Raw genomic sequence first — 23,210 nt, 5'->3', positions numbered from 1 at the left:
GAGTTGTGGTATCAGTCTGATAAATGTATAATTGGAGTTACAGAAGGAGAATAGAGAACAAAGTAGAAGATACAGATCTATAAAGCCCAGAAAAACCACAAGCAGGATACAGACACCTCATAGTCAAACTTCTGAGACTAAAAAGTGAAAGAGGACAGGAAGAAATAGAAAATCTTAACAGACCGATCACAAGCACAGAAATCAAAACTGTAATCAGAAATCTTCCAGCAAACAAAAGCCCAGGACTAGACGGCTTCACAGCTGAATTCTACAAAAAATTTAGAGAAGCGCTAACACCTCTCCTACTCAAACTCTGCCAGAAAATTGCAGAGGAAGGTAAACTTCCAAACTCATTCTATGAGGCCACCATCACCCTAATACCAAAACCAGACAAAGATGACAAAAAAAAAGAAAACTACAGGCCAATATCACTGATGAACATAAATGCAAAAACCCTTAACAAAATTCTAGCAAACAGAATCCAACAACATATTAAAAAGATCATACATCATGACCAAGTGGGCTTTATCCCAGGGATGCAAGGATTCTTTAATATCCACAAATCAATCAACATGATACACCACATTAACAAATTGAAAGATAAAAACCATATGATTATCTCAATAGATGCAAAGAAAGCCTTTGACAAAATTCAACATCCATTTATGATAAAAACCCTCTAGAAAGCAGGCATAGAAGGAACATACCTCAACATGAAAAAAGCCATATATGATAAACCCACAGCAAACATTATCCTCAATGGTGAAAAACTGAAAGCATTTCCCCTAAAGTCAGGAACAAGACAAGGGTGCCCACTCTCACCACTACTATTCAACATAGTTTTGGAAGTTTTAGCCACAGCAATCAGAGAAGAGAAAGAAATAAAAGGAATCTAGATTGGAAAAGAAGAAGTAAAATTTTCACTGTTTGTAGATGACATGATCCTCTACATAGAAAACCCTAAAGACTCCACCAGAAAATTACTAGAGCTAATCAATGAATATAGTAAAGTAGCAGGATATAAAATTAACACACGGAAATCCCTTGCATTCCTATATACTAACAATGAGAAAACAGAAAGAGAAATTAAGGAAACAATTCCATTCACCATTGCAATAAAAAGAGTAAAATACTTAGGAATAAATCTACCTAAATAAACAAAAGACCTATATATAGAAAACTATAAAACACTGATGAAAGAAATCAAAGAGGAGACAAATAAATGGAGAAATATATCATGTTCATGGATCAGAAGAATCAATATAGTGAAAATGAGTATACTACACAAAGCAATCTATAGATTTAATGCAATTTTTCAGAGAACTAGAATAAATAATTTCACAATTTGTATGGAAATACAAAAACCTCGAATAGCCAAAGCAATCTTGAGAAAAAAGAATGGAATTGGAGGAATCAACCAGCCTGACTTCAGACTATACTACAAAGGTACAGTCATCAAGACAGTATGGTACTGGCAGAAATATAGATCTGTGGAACAAAATAGAAAGCCCAGAGATAAACCCATGCACCTATGGACACCTTATCTTTGACACAGGAGGCAAGAATATACAATGGAGAAGAGACAATCTCTTTAACAAGTGGATCTGGGCAAACTGGTCAACCACCTGTAAAAGAATGAAACTAGAAAACTTTCTAACACCATACACAAAAATAAACTCAAAATGGATTAAAGATCCAAATGTAAGACCAGGAACTAAAACTCCTAGAGGAAAATATAGGCAGAACACTCTCTGACATAAATCACAGCAACATCCTCTATGACCCCCCCCCCCAGAGTAATGGACATAAAAGCAAGTGTAAAGAAATGGGACCTAGTTAAACTTAAAATCTTTTGAACAAAGAAGGAAACTATAAGCAAGGTGAAAAGACAGCCTTCAGAATGGAAGAAAATAATAGCAAATGAAGCAACTGACAAAGAATTAATCTCAAAAATATACAAGCAGCTCAATACCAGAAAAATAAATGACCCAATCAAAAAATGGGCCAAAGAACTAAACAGACATTTCTCCAAAGAAGACATACAGATGGCTAACAAACAAATGAAAAGATGCTCAACATCACTCATTATCAGAGAAATGCAAATCAAAACCACATTGAGGTACCATCTCACGCCAGTCAGAATGGTTGCTATCAAAAAGTCTACAAACAATAAATGCTGGAGAGGGTGTGGAGAAAAGGGAACCCTCTTACACTGTTGGTGGGAATACAAACTAGTACAGACACTATGGAGAACAGTGTGGAGATTCCTTAAAAAACTGGAAATAGAACCACCATACGACCCAGCAATGCCACTGCTTGGCATCCACACCAAGGAAATCAGAATTGAAAGAGACACATGTACCCCAATGTTCACCGAAGCAGTGTTTACAATAGCCAGGACATGGAAGCAACCTAGATGTCCATTGGCAGATGACTGGATAAGAAAATTGTGGTACATATACACAATGGAGTATTACTCAGCCATTAAAAAGAATGCATTTGAGTCAGTTCTAATGACGTGGATGAAACTGGAGCCTATTATACAGAGTGAAGTAAGTCAGAAAGAAAACACCAATACAGTATGCTGCTGCTGCTGCTAAGTCGCTTCAGTCGTGTCCGACTCTGTGAGACCCCATAGACGGCAGCCCACCAGGCTCCTCCGTCCCTGGGATTCTCCAGGCAAGAATACTGGAGTGGGTTGCCATTTCCTTCTCCAATACATGAGACTGAAAAGTGAAAGTGAAGTCGCTCAGTCGTGTCCGACTCTTAGCGACCCCATGGACTGCAGCCCACCAGGCTCCTCCGTCCATGGGATTTTCCAGGCAAGAGTACTGGAGTGGGTTGCCATTACCTTCTCCTCCAATACAGTATACTAACACATATATATGGAATTTAGAAAGATGGTAATGATGACCCTATATGTGAGACAGCAAAAGAGACACAGATGTATAGAACAGTCTTTTGGACTCTGTGGGAGAAGGCGAGGGTGGGATGATTTGAGAGAATAGCACTGAAACATGTATATTACCGTATGTGAAACAGATCACCAATCCAGGTTCGATGCGTGAGACAGGGTGCTCAGGGTTAGTGCACTGGGATGAGCCTGAGGGATGGAAGGGGGAGGGTGGTGGGAGAGGAGTTCAGGATGGGGAACACATGTATACCCATGGCTGATTTATGTCAATGTATGGCAAAAACCACTAAAATATTATAAAGTAATTACCCTCCAATTAAAATAAATACATTAATTTTTTTTTTAAAGTGAAAGAGGAAATCTTGAAGGCAGCCAGAGGGAAAAAAGTTACACACTGAGAGTCGAAGATAATAGTTACAATAAATTTTAATGAAGAAACGATTATAGTATACTTAGAATTCCAGCCCAAAATTTCATAGTTCATAAAAATATCTTTCAAAAATTAAAAAAGTTTATTTTCAGATGAACAAAAGCTAAAACAAAACTGAAACATTTATTGTCAGAAATTCTGCACATTAAGGAATGTTAAAGTAGTTCTGTGGGCATAGTATGATACCAGATGGAAATTTAGTTCTATACAAAGAAATGATGCTTTCTAAGGCCCACTTGACTTCACATTTCAGGATGTCTGACTCCAGGTGAGTGATCACACCATCGTGATTATCTTGGTCTTGAAGATCTTTTTTGTACAGTTCTGTGTATTCTTGCCACCTCTTCTTAATATCTTTTGCTTCTGTTAGGTCCATACCATTTCTGTCCTTTATCAAGCCCATCTTTGCATGGAAAGTTCCCTTGGTATCTCTAATTTTCTTGAAGAGATCTCTCAGTTCAGTTCAGTTCAGTCGCTCAGTAGTGTCTGACTCTTTGCGACCCCATGAATCCTTGTTTTCCTCTATTTCTTTGCATTGATCGCTGAGGAAGGCTTATCTCTCCTCGCTATTCTTTGGAACTGGGCATTCAGATGCTTATATCTTTCCTTTTCTCCTTTGCTTTTCGCTTCTCTTCTTTTCACAGCTATTTGTAAGGCCTCCCCAGACAGCCATTTTGCTTTCTTGCATTTCTTTTTCTTGGGGATGATCTTGGTCCCTGTCTCCTGTACAATGTCACGAACCTCCATCCAGAGTTCATCAGGCACTCTGTCTACCAGATCTAGTGCCTTAAATCTATTTCTCACTTCCACTGTATAATCAGAAGGAATTTGATTTAGGTCACACCTGAATGGTCTAGTGGTTTTCCCTACTTTCTTCAATTTAAGTCTGAATTTGGCAATAAGGAGTTCATGGTCTGAGCCACAGTCAGCTCCTGGTCTTTTTTTGCTGATTGTATAGAGCTTCTCCATCTTTGGCTGCAAAGAATATAATCAATCTGATTTTGGTGTTGACCATCTGGTGATGTCCATGTGTAGAGTCTTCTCTCGTGTTGTTGGAAGAGGGTGTTTGCTATGACCAATGCATTCTCTTGGCAAAACTCTATTAGCCTTTATCCTGCTTCATTCCGTACTCCAAGGCCAAATTTGCCTGTTACTCCAGGTGTTTCTTGACTTCCTACTTTTGCATTCCAGTCCCCTATGATGAAAAGGACATCTTTTTTGGTTGTTAGTCTGGAATGTGAAGTCAAGTGGGCCTTAGAAAGCATCACTACGAACAAAGCTAGTGGAGGTGATGGAATTCCAGTTGAGCTATTCAAATCCTTAAGGATGATACTGTGAAAGTGCTGCATTCAATATGCCAGTAAATTTGGAAAACTCAGCAGTGTCCACAGAACTGGAAAAGGTCAGTTTTCATTCCAATCCCAAAGAGAGGCAATGCCAAAGAATGCTCAAATTACTGCACAATTGCACTCATCTCACACGCTAGTAAAGTCATGCTCAAAATTCTCCAAGCCAGGCTTCAGCAATACATGAACCGTGAACTTCCAGATGTTCAAGCTGGTTTTAGAAACGGCAGAGGAACTAGAGATCAAATTGCCAACATCCGCTGGATCATTGAGAAAGCAAGAGAGTTCCAGAAAAACATCTCTTTCTGCTTTATTGACTATGCCAGAGCCTTTGACTGTGTGGATCACAAGAAACTATGGATAATTCTTCAAGAGATGGGAATACCAGACCACCTGACCTACCTTTTGAGAAACCTGTATGCAGGTTAGGAAGCAAAAGTTAGAACTGGACATGGAACAACAGACTAGTTCCAGATACGAAAAGGAATGCATCAAGACTGTATATTGTCACCCTGCTTGCTGTTGCTGCTAAGTCACTTCAGTCATGTCCGACTCTGTGCGACCCCAGAGACAGCAGCCCACCAGGCTCCTGTCCCTGGGATTCTCCAGGCGAAAATATTGGAGTGGGTTGCCATTTCCTTCTCCAATACATGAAAGTGAAAAGTGAAAGTGAATTCCCTCAGTCATGTCCTACTCTTCGCGACCCCATGGACTGCAGCCTACCAGGCTCCTCCATCCATGGCATTTTCCAGGCAAGAGTACTGGAGTGGGCTGCCATTGTCTTCTCTGTCACCCTGCTTATTTAACTTATATGCAGAGTACATCATAAGAAACGCTGGGCTGGATGAAGCACAAGCTGGAATCAAGATTGCCAGGAGAAATATCAATAACCTCAGATATGCAGATGACTCCACCTTTATGGCAGAAAGTGAAGAAGAACTAAAGAGCCTCTTGATGAAAATGAAAGAGGAGACTGAAAAAGTTGGCTTAAAGCTCAACATTTAGAAAACGAAGATCATGGCATCCAGTCCCATCACTTCATGGCAAATAGATGGGCAAACAGTGGAAACAGTGGCTGACTTTATTTTTCTGGGCTCCAAAATCACTGCAAATGGTGATTGCAGCCATGAAATTAAAAGACATTTACTCCTTGGAAGGAAAGTTTTGACCAACCTAGATTGTATATTAAAAAGCAGAGACATTACTTTGTCAACAAAGGTCCATCTAGTCAATGCTATAGTTTTCCAGTGGTCATGTATGGATGTGAGAGTTGGACTGTGAAGAAAGCTGATTGCTGAAGAATTGATGCTTTTGAACTGTGGTGTTGGAGCAGACTCTTGAGAGTCCCTTTTACTGCAAGGAGATCCAACCAGTCCATTCTAAAGGGGATCGGTCCTGGGTGTTCATTGGAAGGACTGATGCTAAAGCTGAAACTCCAATACTTTGGCCACTGCATCAGAAGAGTTGACTCATTGGAAAAGACTCTGATGCTGGGAGGGGTTGGGGGCAGGAGGAGAAGGGGACGACAGAGGATGAGATGGCTGGATGGCATCACTGACTTGATGGACATGAGTTTGAGTAAACTCTGGGAGTTGGTGATGGGCATGGAGGCCTGGTGTGCTGTGATTCATGGGGTGGCAAAGAGTCGGACACGACTGAGTGACTGAACTGAACTGAACAAAGAAATGAAGAGCATCAGATACTAAAATAAATTTGAATACATGTGAAAGACATTTTTCTTGTTTTTAATCACTTTAAAAGAAGCTATGAGGCTATAAGTCTGCAACTTCTGTTCAGCTTCATTAGAGAAGTCTGCAAGAAAAAGTTCAATAAAGAGTATAGATGCAGAGAAGAGAGACGGGAGGGGAGTGCATACTAACAGCATTCAAATCCTTTGCTCTGGTGACTCCTAAGACAAATGCCATTCCTATCTATCTCAGATAATCTGCTTGAGCTAGCATGAATTGGGTTTCTCTCACTGTTAACTAAAGATGGTCCAACTCTCCATCTTCTGTGATTTCTACTTGTGCCAAGGTAACTCTGAGTGAGACTAGGCCCCAAGAGTTTTGACTATTCAGTAAAAACAGAAAAGTCGAGAAAAGGAATAAATTTTACATAGACTTAGAGATGACCCAAATGTTAAACATGTCAGATGACCAAACTTAACCCAAATTGAGTATCAATTTCCCCAAAATGACTTTTTAAAAAAGACTTAGAAACTATTAAAGTCATTGTGTGTTTGTATCTTGTTGAGTCCATAGAGTCAGATCACATGTCTATGACTTGGTTTCCTTGCAAGTAACACATATCCTACTGACAGTTATCTTAGGAAAAAGATACATTTTTGAGGAAAAAAATTAGAAGAAATGGAGAACATAAGTGGGTCTTGGAGTAACGTAGGAAGAAAAACGACCCTTCTTTCTGATGCTAGAGAGTCAGATTGGCTTGAACTCTGGTATGGAGGTACCAGGAGTAATTCTTGAAGTAGAATTGTGAACTAACCTTCCAGTCATGGAGACAGGTACTTGAGGAAAGCAAGACATTGGCCCTGTCAGCAAGAAACCTTAGGACAGAATTGTATTTGTGTGATGGTTATAAGTTGTTTTCAATTTTGCACTATTCTTCCATGGTCCCTGAACCATTAGCCATGTCCCATTAAAAGTTATAGGCTGATCTCTGAGCTGTGGTAAATTTCACAATTTCCAAAGTGTAAAACACACTTGGAAAAGTGGCCTTTACCCTGAGGGTCTACTGGTGATAGCAGGTGTAACCTCAAAGAAAGAATTCTGTAGTCAGTAGCTCAGCTATCTGAGTTGTAGGTAACAGAGTCTGCGTCAAGGCACATTCAGGAGGGGACCACGTGGAAGGCGATGCAGGGACAGTTCCTGAGCACGCATGAGGCAACCCTGGTGAATGCTTAGAAATTAATGAGGAATACATTTCCCTTTACTGAGTGCCCCTGGAGGCTGAGTTTGAAATAGGATTTTGATGCAGGTAGTTTATTTAGGATATGCTCCCAGGAAGCAAGAGGAAGGGAGAGGTAAAGTGAGACAGAGCAGGCTTATGTGTATAGTAGGTACAATTGATTTTAAACAGTATGGATATTTTCTTTTTCTTTTTCCCAGATCATTTGATTTTCCCTCACTATTCAAGGAGTGGGAAGAGACTTCTATACACACACACACACACACACACACACACACGCACAAACACAGGTTGTATTATTTGGATTTGAACTCTTGAGTAAACTTTTATAAAAGCTATAATGGAGACGATAATCTTGAAAGTCATGGTTTTCAACTTTGTAAGCCTGATGCTTTAGAGAGAAAGGAATGCAATATTGACTTTAAAAAATAAGGGGAAAACTGGAGGACTCAAGCATAGAATTCCTAGAAACTTTTTAGTCAATGTGGGATCAATGAAGGTTAACATAAGAGATGCTTTTCCACCTAAAGAGATTAAAAGTTTGACTGACTAGAAAAGAATAGAGAGGATGTGCTCAAACCCTAGGTGCTTAAGCCTTTGCGAAGGTTTCTAAAGCAATGTCTACTCAAGGTAGGATAAGGAGGCCCAAGGAAAGAAACTTCTGACAGGACGAAAAGACTCCAGAATCCAGAAGATGTGAGCCTCACAAAAAAGCCAAGTGTACAATGTGTGGCCTTAGAAAAATAGGAAGATGGGCTTGAGGTCAGTCAGCCTCAACTTCATCCTACTCTTTCCAGTGTAAACTAGGAAAATTAGGTCAGAGGTCCTGAGTACCCAAAGGTGTGGTGCATGAAAATGCTGAGTTGGACTTAGCACAAGAAGCTGTAGAATGTGTAGGTGGCCTCATCCTAGGTCAAGTCCACTTCCCAGGGCAAACCACATCCACTATCGATCAATTTGTAGATATAAAGACCCAGCCATCTCGCTCCACCTTAGGACAATTCTGATGGGTCATCCCAGTTTCAGATGGGAACATATTGGCAACTGAGGCTTCCGTTGAGACTACTTCACAGTTTAACTTCTTTTTCTGTTCAGCCTTGCTTCCTACATTTCCCTTTCATAGAGGTGGCACCAAGAGGACCCCTTAATAAAACTTCTGCCTCCTAATCTCCATCTGAGTGATCTTTCTGGGGAACCCAACCTGTAACAGCCTTTCAGCCTGCTTTCGGAATGAAAGATTTTGAAAATCAGGTTAAGAGTTTCGACATTATCTTGAGGAAAAGGAGGAGATATTGAAGGGTTTTAAGAAAGGATGATGTGATCAGCTGTGGTATCAAGTTCCCTAGAGAGTGAACCCAAGCAAAAGGGCTGGCAGAAACACTATATATGTGACTACTGAATTACACAAACACAAGGTCATAATGCCATGGATTTGGAGATGAGACAATAGAGATGGAGTTAAGCTGACAAATTCTAGAAATATTTAGGAGGTTTGATCAGAAGGACTAATTGATTATATGTGGGAATGAAGGAGTAGGAAGAGTCAGAAATGATGTCCAGTTGTCTGAATTGAGCAATGAATGATGTCATCACTGATTCCAATTCAAGACACAGCTCTTAAAACAGAGGAGGATACTTCCTAGTTCCTACTGCATCACAGCAGCACTGTAATTCAGTAAGCAACCCAATAATCTCCCAGGTCCTGTATATTGCAACTTTTTTCCTATTCACTCCTAATTGACTGTATAGCCAGGCATCCAGCTACCAAGACCTAACCACCACTAAAGGAAAGCTGGAGAACTGGGACCAAATAGTTACACCTCCAAAACATAGGTAAGAATATTTATACCTAGAAGAGAACATGGGGCTCCTCTGGTGGCTCAGAGAGTAAAGAATCTGCCTGCAATTCAGGTGATCCAGGTTCAATCCCTGGGTCAAGAAGATCCCCTGGAGAAGGGAATGACCACCCACTCCAATATTCTCGCCTGGGAAATTCCACGGACAGAAGAGAACATAAACTTAACACACGAAAACACTGAGGAGAAGTAATGCAGAATGAAGGTTCTAAGTATGTATTTGGAATTCCGACTGAGTTCATATCCTGGATCTACTTGTTATGACGTTTCAATTTGGGTAAGTTATTGACTTCTCTGTGCCTCTATTTCTTTATTCTGCAAAATATGGATAATGATGGTACCTACTCCAAAGGATTGTTGCAAAATCAGACAAGTTAGTACAAGTAAGATGGTTACAACAATGCCTGGTGTATAGTTGTTGTTGTTTAGTTGCTAAGTCGTGTCCGACTCTCTGCGACTCCATGGACTATAGCCTGCCAGGCTCCTCTGACCATGGGATTCTTCCAGCAAGAACACTGGAGTGGGTTGCCATTTCCTTCTCCAGAGTATCTTCCTGATGAGGGATCGAATTCAAGTCTAATGCATTGGCAGGCAGATTCTTTACCACTGAGCCACCTGGGAAGTCCCTGGCATATAGTAATCACTTATTAAATGCCATCAATTACCATTCCACTAGAATGCAAATTCTGTGCCTATTTCAACATGAACTCTTTCCTCCCTCCCTAGTGAAAGAATCCAGATTTTTGTGTGGGCATATTACCATCTGGAATTGTGTTTTGCAACCTCCCTTGCAGCTAATTTTGATGAATGGAATGCAAAATGAAACGTTTCGTGGAACTTTGGTGACTCAGTGGTAAAGTATCCACTGGCAGTGCAGGAGACGCAGGATATGTGGGTTTGATCCCTGGGTCTGGAAGATCCCCTCGAGGAGGAAATGACAACCCACTCCAGCAATCTTGCTGGAAAATCCCATGGACAGAGGAGCCTGGTGGGCTACAGTCCATGGGGTCACAAAAGAGTGACTAAACAACAATAAAGGAAAACTACCCCATCTGGAAGTGGTTCTTTATTGTCCACATGCCTTGTTTTCCTTCTGACAATATGCCATCCCGTATCATAAGGCACCTCGAGGATAGAAGCCCTGTGCTGAGACACTGGACAGAAATATAGTAGCTTGAAGCATTTGTGTTATTAGAGAGCTGCCGAGCCAACCCAGGAATGCCTACCTCCAAGACTCCTTTTGTATGAGAAATACATTTCTGTATTGTTGAATCATCATTTTTAGAGCTTTTGAGTAAATGCTGTCAAACTAATCTTAACTAATACATTTGTCAAACTGATGATTTTAAACTACAGTCAGTTATTCAATCTCTGAATCCCGTCCAATAATCTTTAACTGCATACAGTAAGAGAAACTTGGAAGATCAGAGATGGAATGAACAAGAATGAAGACACTTCCTACAATTCTTAGGGGTTACTTTTTTAATATCATGCATTACAGGGAGAAGAGGATTACTTCACATAATCAGGAAAGGCTGTAGGATAGGATTTTGAAAGTCAAAATCCTTACAGACGATACAATGGTATTTAGTTAAGTGGTCTGAGTAAGCCATTTTACCCTTTAGGACTTTTATATGAATTTAAAAGGGCTTCCTTGGTGGCTCAGTGGTAAAGAATCTGCTTACCAATGCAGGAGACATGAATTCAATCCCCAGGTCAGGAAGATCCCTTGGAGAAGAAAATGGCAACCCACCCCAGTATTCTTGCCTGGGAGATCCCATGGACAGAGGCGCCTGGTGGGCTACAGTCTATGGGGTCACAAAAGAGTTGGACATGACTTAGTGACCAAACAACAAGAAGTAGGGGATTTTCTTTGTCCATAATAAGAGGAAAGGGAAACCCATCTATTTGTAAACCCATAATGAATTGACTTCTTCCACATACATGGATTTATCTAAACATCATATCTGGGACAGTGTGTACTATTTGCTACACTTTCAAATAAACTGAGGCTATGTTTGTTCAGTTGACTTGCCCTCAGTCACAGAGTCGGACACAACTGAGCAACTGAACAAGGACAGTCAAAACACAAGCAAGTAGTAGAGACAGGATTTGAACCTGTATCTGTTTGGCCCCAGAGCTCTTGCCCCTCCCCTCAATCTTCATTCCATCCAATCAGCTACATAATCTCACTCTCAAAAGCACATGCTCTGTGTTCCTCCTAACATCTAAGGACTGTAGGTATATTTATTTCCTTTGGCATTATCTGCCTTTACATTTTCATTTTCTGGCATGTTGGAAACTTGAGGCTGATTGCTTTAAACCCATTTTTATTTCTCATGGATCTTGTTTTTACAGCATAAATTTCTATTCACAAGGTGACAGCGGCTCCTTAACATCTCCCTCAGCCACTCTGACTAGCTAGAGCCTGTTCTTCCAGTGCCGACAAAATGTAGGTGATTCAAACTGAGATTATGACCCTCTCATTACACCGGCTGGAGAGAGTGGATGGCCTACCTAGTCCACACCTAGTTCTTCCCAGAATTTTCATCATTTACTGAACATGACCCCAAGTCTACTCCACCTTCTGTGCTCTCAGTCTCAGCAAATGTCACCACCATCCAGCCTGTTGCCTACGCCAGAATCCCCTGAATAATTCTTAACACATCCTTCTACCCTCATCTACCAACACACAGGAAGTACTCAGTTCTCTTTTCTTTACCTTTCATGTGTCAAATTAATCCATCTCCTATTTCAGGCCACCACTGTTTTAGTGATATTATTGACATATTTTCTTCTTGCCTTCACTCTGTTTCATAATTAGAGTGGTTCCTCCAGAATACAAATCTTGTTGTATCTCTTCCTCTTTTCAATTTTTACTGAGGTATAACTTAATAAAAGTATTAACCTAGTAAAATGCCCAAACCTTAAATACATGACTTGGCATGTTTTTAAATATGTATACTAGATTAAGATACAGAACATTCTGGCACTCCAAAGGTTTCCCTCATACCCCCATTTGAGTCATACTCCACCCCTAAGGTCACTATATACCAATTTCTGTCATCACATATTAGTTTTGCCTGCTTAAACATTCATATAAATGGAATAACACAACACGTTCTTTTCTGCATATGAATTTTTACTCAGTGTTTGTGATATTCATCCAGTATGTCGCATGGATAAGTATGTCATTCTTCTTTACTGCTATATAGTATTTCATCATGTGAGTACATCTCAATGTGTTTATTACTGTTGATGGACATTTGGGTCATTCATAGTTTTTAGATATTTTGAGTAAAACTCTTGCAAACATTTTTGTACAGATCTTTTGGCTGACACAAGCACTTATTTCTGTTGGCACATAATCTACAGTGGAAATGCTGAGTCACAGAGCTTTAGTAGGTATCCTATACAAGAATCCCAGTTACTCCATAGCCTTGTCAACTCTGGGTGTTGTCAATCTCTTTGATTTTAATTACTCTTGGAGCTTTAGGAATCCTTCTGTAACACCCCACGTAGACAAAGCCTAGGCTCCATAATTAAATGGACAGAGTCCTTCATAATCTGCCTTTTGTTTATCTGGGATTTAAAACACAATGAGTATTAAATAATTACTTGCGCTGTAGAACTAGATAGTTAATTTAAAATTATCTCATCTTATTAAATGTCTCAAGTGATAGGAGAGGATGAGGATTTTTCAAAATACACATGCCTCCAAAGATTCGGTTCCTGGAATTTGTAACTAAAGCAGAACATAGAATAATCCGAAGAGCATTAAAAAAATACTGGTGCCGGGAGGTCCAACTCTAATTTGGGCCAGAGTGAGTTTTTTGGAGGCTTGCCTACCGTAAAACAGAATTGGGCTATAGTAAAAAACTTCTGGGAAGGAAAGTGATTTATTGACAAGAAACTAGTACAGAAAAACCAGTAGAGAGTTATCTTCATTCTTCTTGAGTGCTAGGAAAACATAGAGTCTGTCATGGTTCATATTAAACTATCATTTTCCATAGGAAACCTCCTTTAATGAGGGAAGGTTAGCAGAAAGAAAATAATATACATATATAAGGTAGTGTTGTAAACATCTGCTCTTCAACTGGAACATTTATTAGCAAAATAAGAAATGTGGCTATATAGCTGAGATCTAGAGGTTGATATAGGTTCTAATACCTTATAACCCCTTGGAATGTGCAAAGTAACAAATTTAAGTATGAGTCTTAGAAAACTGGGCCCCAGGTATTTTCATTGAGTCTGTTGAAGCAATGTTTGGTGTCACTCCCATCTATTCTTCCTTCCCTTTAGTTACAAGTGGAATGTACCAGCAAGATTCTCCCCACTCCTCCTGGGTTCACAATGACCCTTCAAACAGGATTTAACCCTGCTCAACAAATATAATCCTATCCTGAATCTCAGATGTGGCTTCTCTGACCCTTGAGAGATAGATTAAGCTGACTCAACTCTTCAAGTCCATGACCTATAAGGGCTCAGAGCCCTTTGTAGGGTGTATGCGAAGTCTAGGGAGTTTACATCTTATAGTCTCTTCTTTATCCTGTGCTTCTGCCTCCTTTGTTCCATTTTTTACTCTTAGCAGGTCAACCTAGTCATGAAAACCAGTCTTTCCACTGGTTTGCACACAAACCCCTACTCACACATCTCATACATGTAGATTTTATTTAAGCGCCAGGGTTATAGGGGAGAAACTATATCACATAGCACCCATTAAACAACTTTTATTTTTTTTTTATTGCTGATTTTTATTTTTTTTAATTTATTTTTTTTTTATTGGAGGCTAATTATTTTACAATATTATATTGGTTGGTTCTGCCATACATTGACATGAATCCACCCCGGGTGTACATGAGTTCCCCCTCCCGAACCCCCCTCCCACCTCCCTCCTCCCTTTATCCTCCCTCTGGGTCATCCCCACACACCAGCCCCGAGCATCCTGTAACATGCATCGACCCTGAACTGGTGATTCGTTTCACATATGACAACATACATGTTTCAGTGCCATTCTCCCAAATCATCCCACCCTCACCCTCTCCCACAGGGTCCCAAAGACTGTTCTATATATCTGTGTCTCTTTTGCTGTCTTGTATACAGGGTTATCATTTGCATCTTTCTAAATTCCATATATATGCGTTAGTACACTGTATTGGTGTTTTTCTTTCTGGCTTACTTCGCTCCAGTTTCATCCACCTCATTAGAACTGATTCAAATGCATTCTTTTTAATGGCTGAGTAATACTCCATTGTGTATATGTACCAAAGCTTTCTTATCCATTTGTCTGCAGATGGACATCTAGGTTGCTTCCATGTCCTGGCTATTATAAACAGTGCTGCGATGAACATTGGAGTACATGTGTCTCTTTCAATTCTGGTTTCCTCGGTGTGTATGCCCAGGAGTGCGATTGCTGGGTCATATGGCAGTTCTATTTCCAGTTTTTTGAGGAATCTCCACACTGTTCTCCATAGTGGCTGTACTAGTTTGCATTCCCACAAACAGTGTAAGAGGGTTCCCTTCTCTCCACACCCTTTCCAGCATTTATTGCATGTAGACTTTTGGAGAGCAGCCATTCTGACTGGTGTGAAATGGTATCTCATTGTGGTTTTGATTTGCATTTCTCTGATTATGAAGGATGTTGAGCATTTTTTCTTGTGTTTGTTAGCCATCTTTATGTCTTCTTTGGAGAAATGTCTGTTTAGTTCTTTGGCCCATTTTTTGATTGGGTCATTTATTTTTCTGGAATTGAGCTGCAGGAGCTGCTTGTATATTTTGGAGATTAATCCTTTATCAGTTGCTTCATTTGCTATTATTTTCTCCCATTCTGAAGGCTGTCTTTTCACCTTGCTTATAGTTTACTTTGCTGTGCAGAAGCTTTTGATTTTAATTAGGTCCCATTTGTTTATTTTTGCTTTTATTTCCAGTATTCTGGGAGGTGGGTCTTGGAGGATCCTGCTGTGATTTAGGTCGGAGAGTGTTTTGCCTACGTTCTCTTCTAGGAGTTTTATAGAATCTGGTCTTACATTTAGCTCTCTAATCCATTTTGAGTTTATTTTGGTGTATGGTGTTAGGAAGTGTTCTAGTTTCATTCTTTTACAAGTGGCTGACCAGTTTTCCCAGCACCACTTGTTAAAGAGACTGTCTTTATATTCTTGCCTCCTGTGTCAAAGATAAGGTGTCCATAGGTGCGTGGATTTATCTCTGGGCTTTCTATTTTGTTCCATTGATCTATATTTCTGTCTTTATGCCAGTACCATGCTGTCTTGATGACTGTGGCTTTGTAGTAGAGCCTGAAGTCCGGCAGGCTAATTCCCCCAGTTCCATTCTTCCTCAAAATTGCTTTGGCTATTCGAGGTTTTTTGTATTTCCATACAAATTGTAAGATTATTTGTTCTAGTTCTGTGAAAAATATTGTTGGTAGCTTGATAGGGATTGTGTTGAATGTATAAATTACTTTGGGTAGTATACTCATTTTTACAATATTTATTCTTCCAATCCAAAAAGTCAGTTTAGATACTCTTGTTTGAAAAAGTCTTTCTGGTGGCTCTTTCCATTCCCTCATTCAGGGGTCTCCTCCTCTCTTGGCCATTCTGCCCACGCAAAATCCAATCTCATATCTTCCCTATATCCTTTCTTTAAAAAAATTTTTTTTAATTAATAAGTTAATTTGGCTGCTCCAGGTCTTACCTGCAGCATGCAGGATCTAGTTCCCTGACCAGGGATCGAGCTCAGGCCTCCTGCATTGGGAGCTCAGAGTCTCAGCCACTGGACCACCAGGGAAGTCCTCCCACATCCCCTCTTTTTCTTCTCCCATCACAATCAGTTGTTCTCTCATGTTCTACTGCCACTCCCGTCTTCTCCAGCTTAAGAGATTCCTCTCTTTGTGGTAGCAATGCTGCTCCCAGCAGACTGACCTTCAACTGACATGCATGTTTTTGAGTCCCGTTTTGTACTCCAAGAGTTTTGAGGCATCTTTCTCTCCTTAAGTTCCTCTCTTAGAAATCTGGGTACCAGTTGTGAGTTGAATGTTTTTTCCACCTTGCTACAAACCTTCCCCAAGGTTAGAGGTGGGCCTGGAACAAACTAGATAGACTTGTCTTCCTCTCTGCATTCAAGCTTAGCCTTCCTGTTCTTGCTTTCCTGTGTGCTACGCAGAAAAGAGAAGAAAGGGAAGGAACAGAAGCTGTAGGGCTGTTAAGAAAGGCACTCAGGGGAAGTCAGTGCTTGTGACTTGAGAAAGAGAAAGCAAAAACTACCAAAAAGAATCTTTCTCAAAGCACAATTTGTGGTCCTGACATCTGGAATCTGGTGCCCTCAGGCTTGGGTGGGTTCTAGTATGATCTTTGCTTTCCTTAAAATGTTGATATTTTGCTCATCATGAGTTTTTTCACATTAAATTTTAAACAATAGTTTATTGAAGTGTAAATCACATGCCGGAAAACTCACCCTTTTAAAGCGTACAGTTCACATTGCCATGTGTAAAACAGAGTGGGAAGCGTCTGTATAGCACAGGGAGCTCAGTCAGTGCTTTGTGATGAGGGGGATGAGGGGGATGGGAGGAATACACAAGGGGGAGGGGATATATATACTTACTGCTGATTCACTTTGTTGTACAACAGAAACTAACATAACACTATAGAGCAATTATACCCCAATTTTAAAAAAGCAAATCTAAAAATAAATAAAATGTACAGTTCAGTGGTTTTTCCATATATTTACATTTGTGTAACCACCATCACTATCTAATTTTAGAATGTTTTCACTACCTAAGGCATTCATTTTAATTTTAATAATATTACTTCAAACATGATTTATCTTGATTATTGAGTTTTTTGACACATCCTTAAATTCTGTCCCCAAGGGATACACCTTATTCATCTGATCCAAATCTTGGCCCTACTAGGCTCCACTGACAGATGAAATCTGAGGTGTCTCCTACCTTTAGTGATTCTACTAGACAAAGGTACTTCTCAGCATAGCAAGCAAAGGTCAAAGCATCTGTTGAGGAAGGAAATGGGAGTCATGTTCATTGACTGCTTGCTCTGGGCCAGGTATTTAGTGCATGCATACTACTTAATTTTTATAACTATACACAGTAGTCATCATTGTACTATTATAGCGATGGGGAAGCTGAGACTCAGAGAGATTAAGATATTTGCCCAGGGTCACACGGTGAAAGATGCAACGACGATTTTCAGAGAGATCAATTTGATTTTAAATTATGAGTTCTTTCCCATTGTTCTTATTTTTGATTGGTAAGCAAATAAACTTGAGATCAAAGAAAGCAAAAAGGAAATAACAGATAAATTTAAGGGGTTCAAAATATTATCTTCTGTAAGTTCTGTTTTCACAGGCAAAAAGGTGGGGTATTTCCTATTTTGTCTAAGAAATAGATTTCCTAGGTACACAGGATCATAATTTGGAAAGACCAGAGTGGTTTCTTAGGACAAACATTGATGCAGAAAAATTCTTTCTACACCATCTGATATTTTTTAGCCCATTATTTATTATGAATGTGTATTTCAAAAGTCTTATATCGGTCACAACTGCTCATCTTTCAGTTTTCACTGAAACTCATGTAGCATATTTATTATTTCCCCCAAGTCCCACATTATGCTGTTAGATCTTCATCTTTTTCTTACTAATTTCATTAAGAATTCTTATTTAGTTCAGTTGCTATGTTCAGGGTTGTACAGATGGAGCTAAATAAATATAGGCCCACCTGTGCATGCCAGCTTAGTCACTTCAATCATGTCCAACTCTTTGTGACCCTATGGACTTTAGCCCACCAGGCTCCTCTGTCCTTGGAATTCTCCAGGCAAGGATCCTGGAGTGGGTTGCCATGCCCTCTTCTAGGGGATCTTCCCACTCAAAGGATGAACCTGCATCTCCTGGATTGCAGGTGGATTCTTTACCAACTGAGCCATGTGGGAAGCCCATAAACCTACCTACAAAATGTTAAAGTCTGAAATGGGTAGCTCAGAGAAACTCAAGCTGGCAAAAATTACCGATTACACTGCTTTCACCTTGAGCAGGATTCTGACCTTTTTAGATCTTAAATTCCTCTTGTCTAATATAGAGAGGACTGGACCAGAGCAGTATTTCTCAGCTAGAGGAGGAAAGAGTATATCCACGCTCAGAGTACTGAACCACTCGACCATTCCCACTCTTTATCAAGGTCTAAGATTTCATATCTCTATGAAAGGTAGAGTCTAAGCCCATGTATCTCTGATCTACGGGTCTACAAATTTCAGGACAAAGGTGAATAAAATATTAATATTACATTTAAAGAATCTGCCTGCAATGCAGAAGACCTGGCTTCGATCTCTGGGTTGGAAAGATCGCCTGGAGGAGGGTATGGCGACTCACTCTAGTATTCTTGTCTGGAGAAATTCCATGGACAGCAGAGCCTGGTGGGCTACGGTCCATGGGGTCTCAAAGAGTCAAACACAACTGAGCAAATAACACATAAACAAAGAGGCTGACATGTCAGCCTCAGAGATGTGGCTCGACTCAGGGATGCTAAGAGGGTGACCTCACAAAACCCTCAGTGTGAACACATCTCGGGTGTACCCTTTTCACCTGGGCTCCAGGAGAACACGTTGAGGCCATGACCAGGGTATAACTTAGGGAGCACTGTACTGGAATCTCACCACCCACTTGTGTCTTAGACATGACTAACCCAAAGGGTGGGGACTAAAGGTCTTTTATTCACATTCAACCTGCTCTGAACCAGCACTTAGTGCATCTTCCTGGTACCTGGTGACAATGGAAACAGGATAAGCAGGTCAGATGGAAAAACTGCATAATGGTGACTTGGTGTTCCTTCTTGTAGGGTCTTACTGTTACCACAGGACCCACAGCACATACCTGCTAACCACCATACGCATGTGTCATAAATGTGCACATTGGGTTATATGCCAACACATCAGAGCTCCATCCAGTACAGAAATACTCTGTCCTGATAAAAACACACACACACGTGCCCTTCTCTTACCCTTGTCCAAACATAAACACATAATGTATCAATACACAAATAACTTAAAAAACATATCCTATGCATAAATAGGCATAGATGTCCCAAAGGTAGCTGCTTCTTCTCTCTCTGTCTCTCACAGCCACACACACTACCCACATCTAACCCTACCCTCTAAATATGCTGTCACACACTTCTACTTTATCCACACCACACACTTGGCTGTCACCAACCATTTTCCCATATACACCTGAACAGGCTCATGATCAGTCTATTCCCAAGACTTTTTCCTCTTTTACGTTACACAGTTAGGGCCCCACACCACACTTACCTCCACCCTCATATAAATCTTGACCACATACATGCATACGACCTTTGCCCTGTGGTCTGATCCACATCACGTATGTGGCTTCCACCACTCATCTTTGTTTTTGCACACACACAGCCTCTGCTCAGCCTTCACACCTGACACACATCCTGAGCCATCACAGACTCCCTATTCTGGCCCCAGGGGACAACACATAGCTTGCCCCTACTGTCCTTTATCTCCTCCCTCCTTACTCCCCTGCCCACCAGCACCACGGGCACTGCTCAAGTTACGCACAATAATGCTCCCAAATAGCTCGTCCTTTCCCTCACACAGTACCACATTGAAAGAACTGGAAGATATACAAGGATTCCAGGCTCACTGCGGGGTATGCTTATGCTTATTACACCTCCAAATAATTCTTTCTCTCAGGTTGAGGGACTAGCTTAGGATTCCATCAGTGCCTGTACTTTTGGGTAACATAACATTTCTTCCACGGACTTGTTTCCTGGCGGAGGAAATGGCAACCCACTCCAGAGTATTCTTGCCTGGGAAATCCCATGGACAGAGGAGCCTGGCGGGCTACAGACTATGGATTTCCAAAGAGTCAGACACAACGGAGCAACTGAACACACACGCACGAGCAGAAGGACATGTAGGCAGTTACTGCACGTTTTCAATGATTACATTGTTCTTTCTCAAAAAGGCCAAGGAAAGCCTGGCCACATTTAGACACTGAAACACATAAATCAGAGATAAACTGGAAAACTAAGGGCTTCTTACTTTCCATTAATAGAAGTAACTTTCTCATCTTTATGCCCTACAAAATCTGAAACTAAAAGGAAGTGGCGCATCATAAATGCTTGCCTGCAACCGGTATACCTGTTAGGTCTCAGAAGAGGATTCAATGACAAAGGCAAAAAAAGTGGAGAGAGTGCATTAACATCCTTGAATCTTAGAGTTAAAAGTAGTCTAATAATTCTCACCACAGTTTAGAAATTCTGTCTGTGGCACTAGTTCTTTGCCAGGTGAAAATTCAGCCTCCTTCTGAAAACTGCCACAGTTGGGCAGCTCTTGACTTCTCAACGCTACCGCTTGACCTCTGATAGTAGAAAATTGGGGGTGGGTGTTGAAGTAAAAGTGATTTTCCTTAACCTTAACGCTATTGGCCATAGTCCTTCCCGCTGGATTAAAATAGAACACTCTGTTCCATCTAATCTAGCAAACAGTCTGTAGGCAATTTACTCTTTAATTCACTCATTCAACAAATATTTATTGAACTCCACTGGTTGCCATGCACTGTAGTAGCTACTGGGAAAATAATGGTGAGAAAATGAGTTACAATCCCTGTTGCAAAATCTAATAAGTGTGAATTCTCTGGATTACTTGGCAATGAAATTGTGAAAGAGAACCTGAATAAATGTAAGGAATTACTAATGTGGATTGGGAAAGACAGATGTTTGTTCAATTAAACTCAGGATATGCTAGTGGTTCCTGCTCTCTGGTTGAAACAGGAACTAGAGAGGAGGGAGAAATTGCAGGAGCCAGAATTTGACATCAGACAAATCCAGGGGGAAGCTTTGGTTCATCAACATAAAACTGAAGAGATGCCAATGGACTCTGAGGAGGTTAGATGGTAGTCATATCTTGAATGACAGGGGCAACCCAGGATCTATGCAGACCCACAATGCTAGGCTTCCAAGATAAAATATAGGACTTTCAAACAAATTTGAATTTCATCTAGATAATAAACTTTTTATCCTAAGTATAGATTATGCAGTATTTGGAACATATACCAAAAAATGATACATTGTTTATCTAAAATTCTAATTTAACTGGACATCCTGTATTTTTATTTGCCAAATCTGGCAGCCTTTCGTGATGCCACTGATAGGTTAGGAAGACAAAGTTCTGCAGTTTGTGTAACTAGCCTTTTCAATTGGCTAATAAGCAGATAGGAAGTAAGTGGAGCCAAACTGAAGAAGCCAGGAGCCCCAGAGATGTCCAATGGGTGGAAAGAGACAGAAGAAGGAGGTCAGGGAAGTGATGATGAAGCTACCACCAGTGACCTAGGGTTCATTCCTTGTTGCCAAACCCAAATCCACTCAGGTCCTATGTGTATTTTACCTTATCATTTGGGGCAGCTGAAAATGAGTCACAAAGGAGTCATTAGCTATAGACTCTCTTAACTGTGTTCATAGCATTTTTGACTGAGTTCGAGTTCACTGTAAGATTAACCTGTAGTCTGAAAGTTCATTCTTTTCTAGGTATCAGTGGTGCTGTTGTTGTTCTGTCACTAAGTCATGTCTGACTCTTTTGTGACCCCATGGACTATAGCCCACCAGGCTCCACTGTCCATGGAATTTCCCAGGCAAGAATACAGGAGAGGGTTGCAGTTTTCTTCTCCAGGGGATCTTCCCAACCCAGGGACTGAACCCGTGTCTCCTGCATTGGCAGGTGGATTCTTTACCACCGAGTCAGTGTAACTAATATCGTTTGTTGGTTCACTTTCATAACAAAATTCCCTTTTAGAAAATTCCAACTGGTCTAAGAAGAAAAGAATGTTTTCTATACCCAAAACTGGCTACATAATTTATGAGACTCAGTGAAAAATAGTAATGCCAGTTCCCCTTTTTCAAAATTGTTATGAATTTCAAATGGGAGACATTAAACTGAGCATGGGATCCCTCTAAGTGCAGATCATACACCTGTGAAACCAACCCTTTCTGTACCTGAATCATGATAGTGAAAATCCATATACTTAGAACTAGGTACTATTATGGAAGAAGTTTGGACTCATTTCAGAACTCACAGAAATAAAATAAACCAAGCAGAGACAGGGTATGCAGACAGGACAGACTGATCTGGAATGGCCGAACTCTTCTAGCAGGCCTCCTTCTCCATGTTTCCTTCCAAGTTATTATTTTTTTAACATTTTCATGTGACATGATTTACTTACGGATCCTCTTAGTTCTGTTCCCTCTCACTGTCCTTTCCTTTCCATCTGCTTCTGTTCTGCCTCATCACAGAAAATCAGGTTTCATCTGCAAACTGACAACACGCCGTATAGTAAGGCAATTCCTCTCTGATCTGGGCTGTACTTGCTCTCAGAGTCTAACAATATGTTAACCTTTTCAATAGCTGTGTCATGCTTTGGGCTTATATTAACCTAAGAATCAATTAAAATCCTTCAATCTAGGCCACATGACATAATCTAAGTCAGGACCTGAGTTTCTGAAAATTCCCTTTAAATTTAATATGTCAGAGTTTTCATCTGCCTGACTTAAATTTCAGCTGGTTGCTTTCATTCAGCATTCCAGCCGATTGAGATCACTTTGGAAATGGATTCTGTCGTCTATGGTCTTAGCTGTCTTTCGTGGCTTTAATCCACCTGCTGCTGCTAAGTCGCTTCAGTCATGTCCGACTCTGTGCGATCCCATAGATGGCAGCCCA

The 23,210-nt window shown here is 40.5% G+C and overlaps 1 long non-coding RNA gene across 2 annotated transcripts in view; it reads right to left on the bottom strand.

Annotated features, from left to right (window-relative positions):
• The window catches only part of LOC129557051 (uncharacterized), a 45,766-nt gene extending 24,917 nt beyond the window's left edge, over positions 1-20,849 (bottom strand). For both annotated transcript variants that reach the window (XR_008686160.2, XR_008686159.2), the window contains exons 1-2: positions 20,744-20,849; positions 17,414-17,472 (exon numbers count right to left, since the gene is read on the bottom strand). This is a non-coding gene — a long non-coding RNA (uncharacterized LOC129557051). The remainder of the gene's footprint in view (positions 1-17,413; positions 17,473-20,743) is intronic.
• Between the last annotated feature and the right edge of the window lie 2,361 nt (positions 20,850-23,210).

This window comes from Moschus berezovskii, chromosome 7 (assembly GCF_049115385.1).
Source record: "Moschus berezovskii isolate FMDL1 chromosome 7, NW_MosBer_1.0, whole genome shotgun sequence".
Taxonomy (NCBI): Eukaryota; Metazoa; Chordata; class Mammalia; order Artiodactyla; family Moschidae; genus Moschus; species Moschus berezovskii.
Note: the sequence above shows the minus strand (reverse complement) of the source record. Positions and strands in the feature narration are given on the sequence as shown.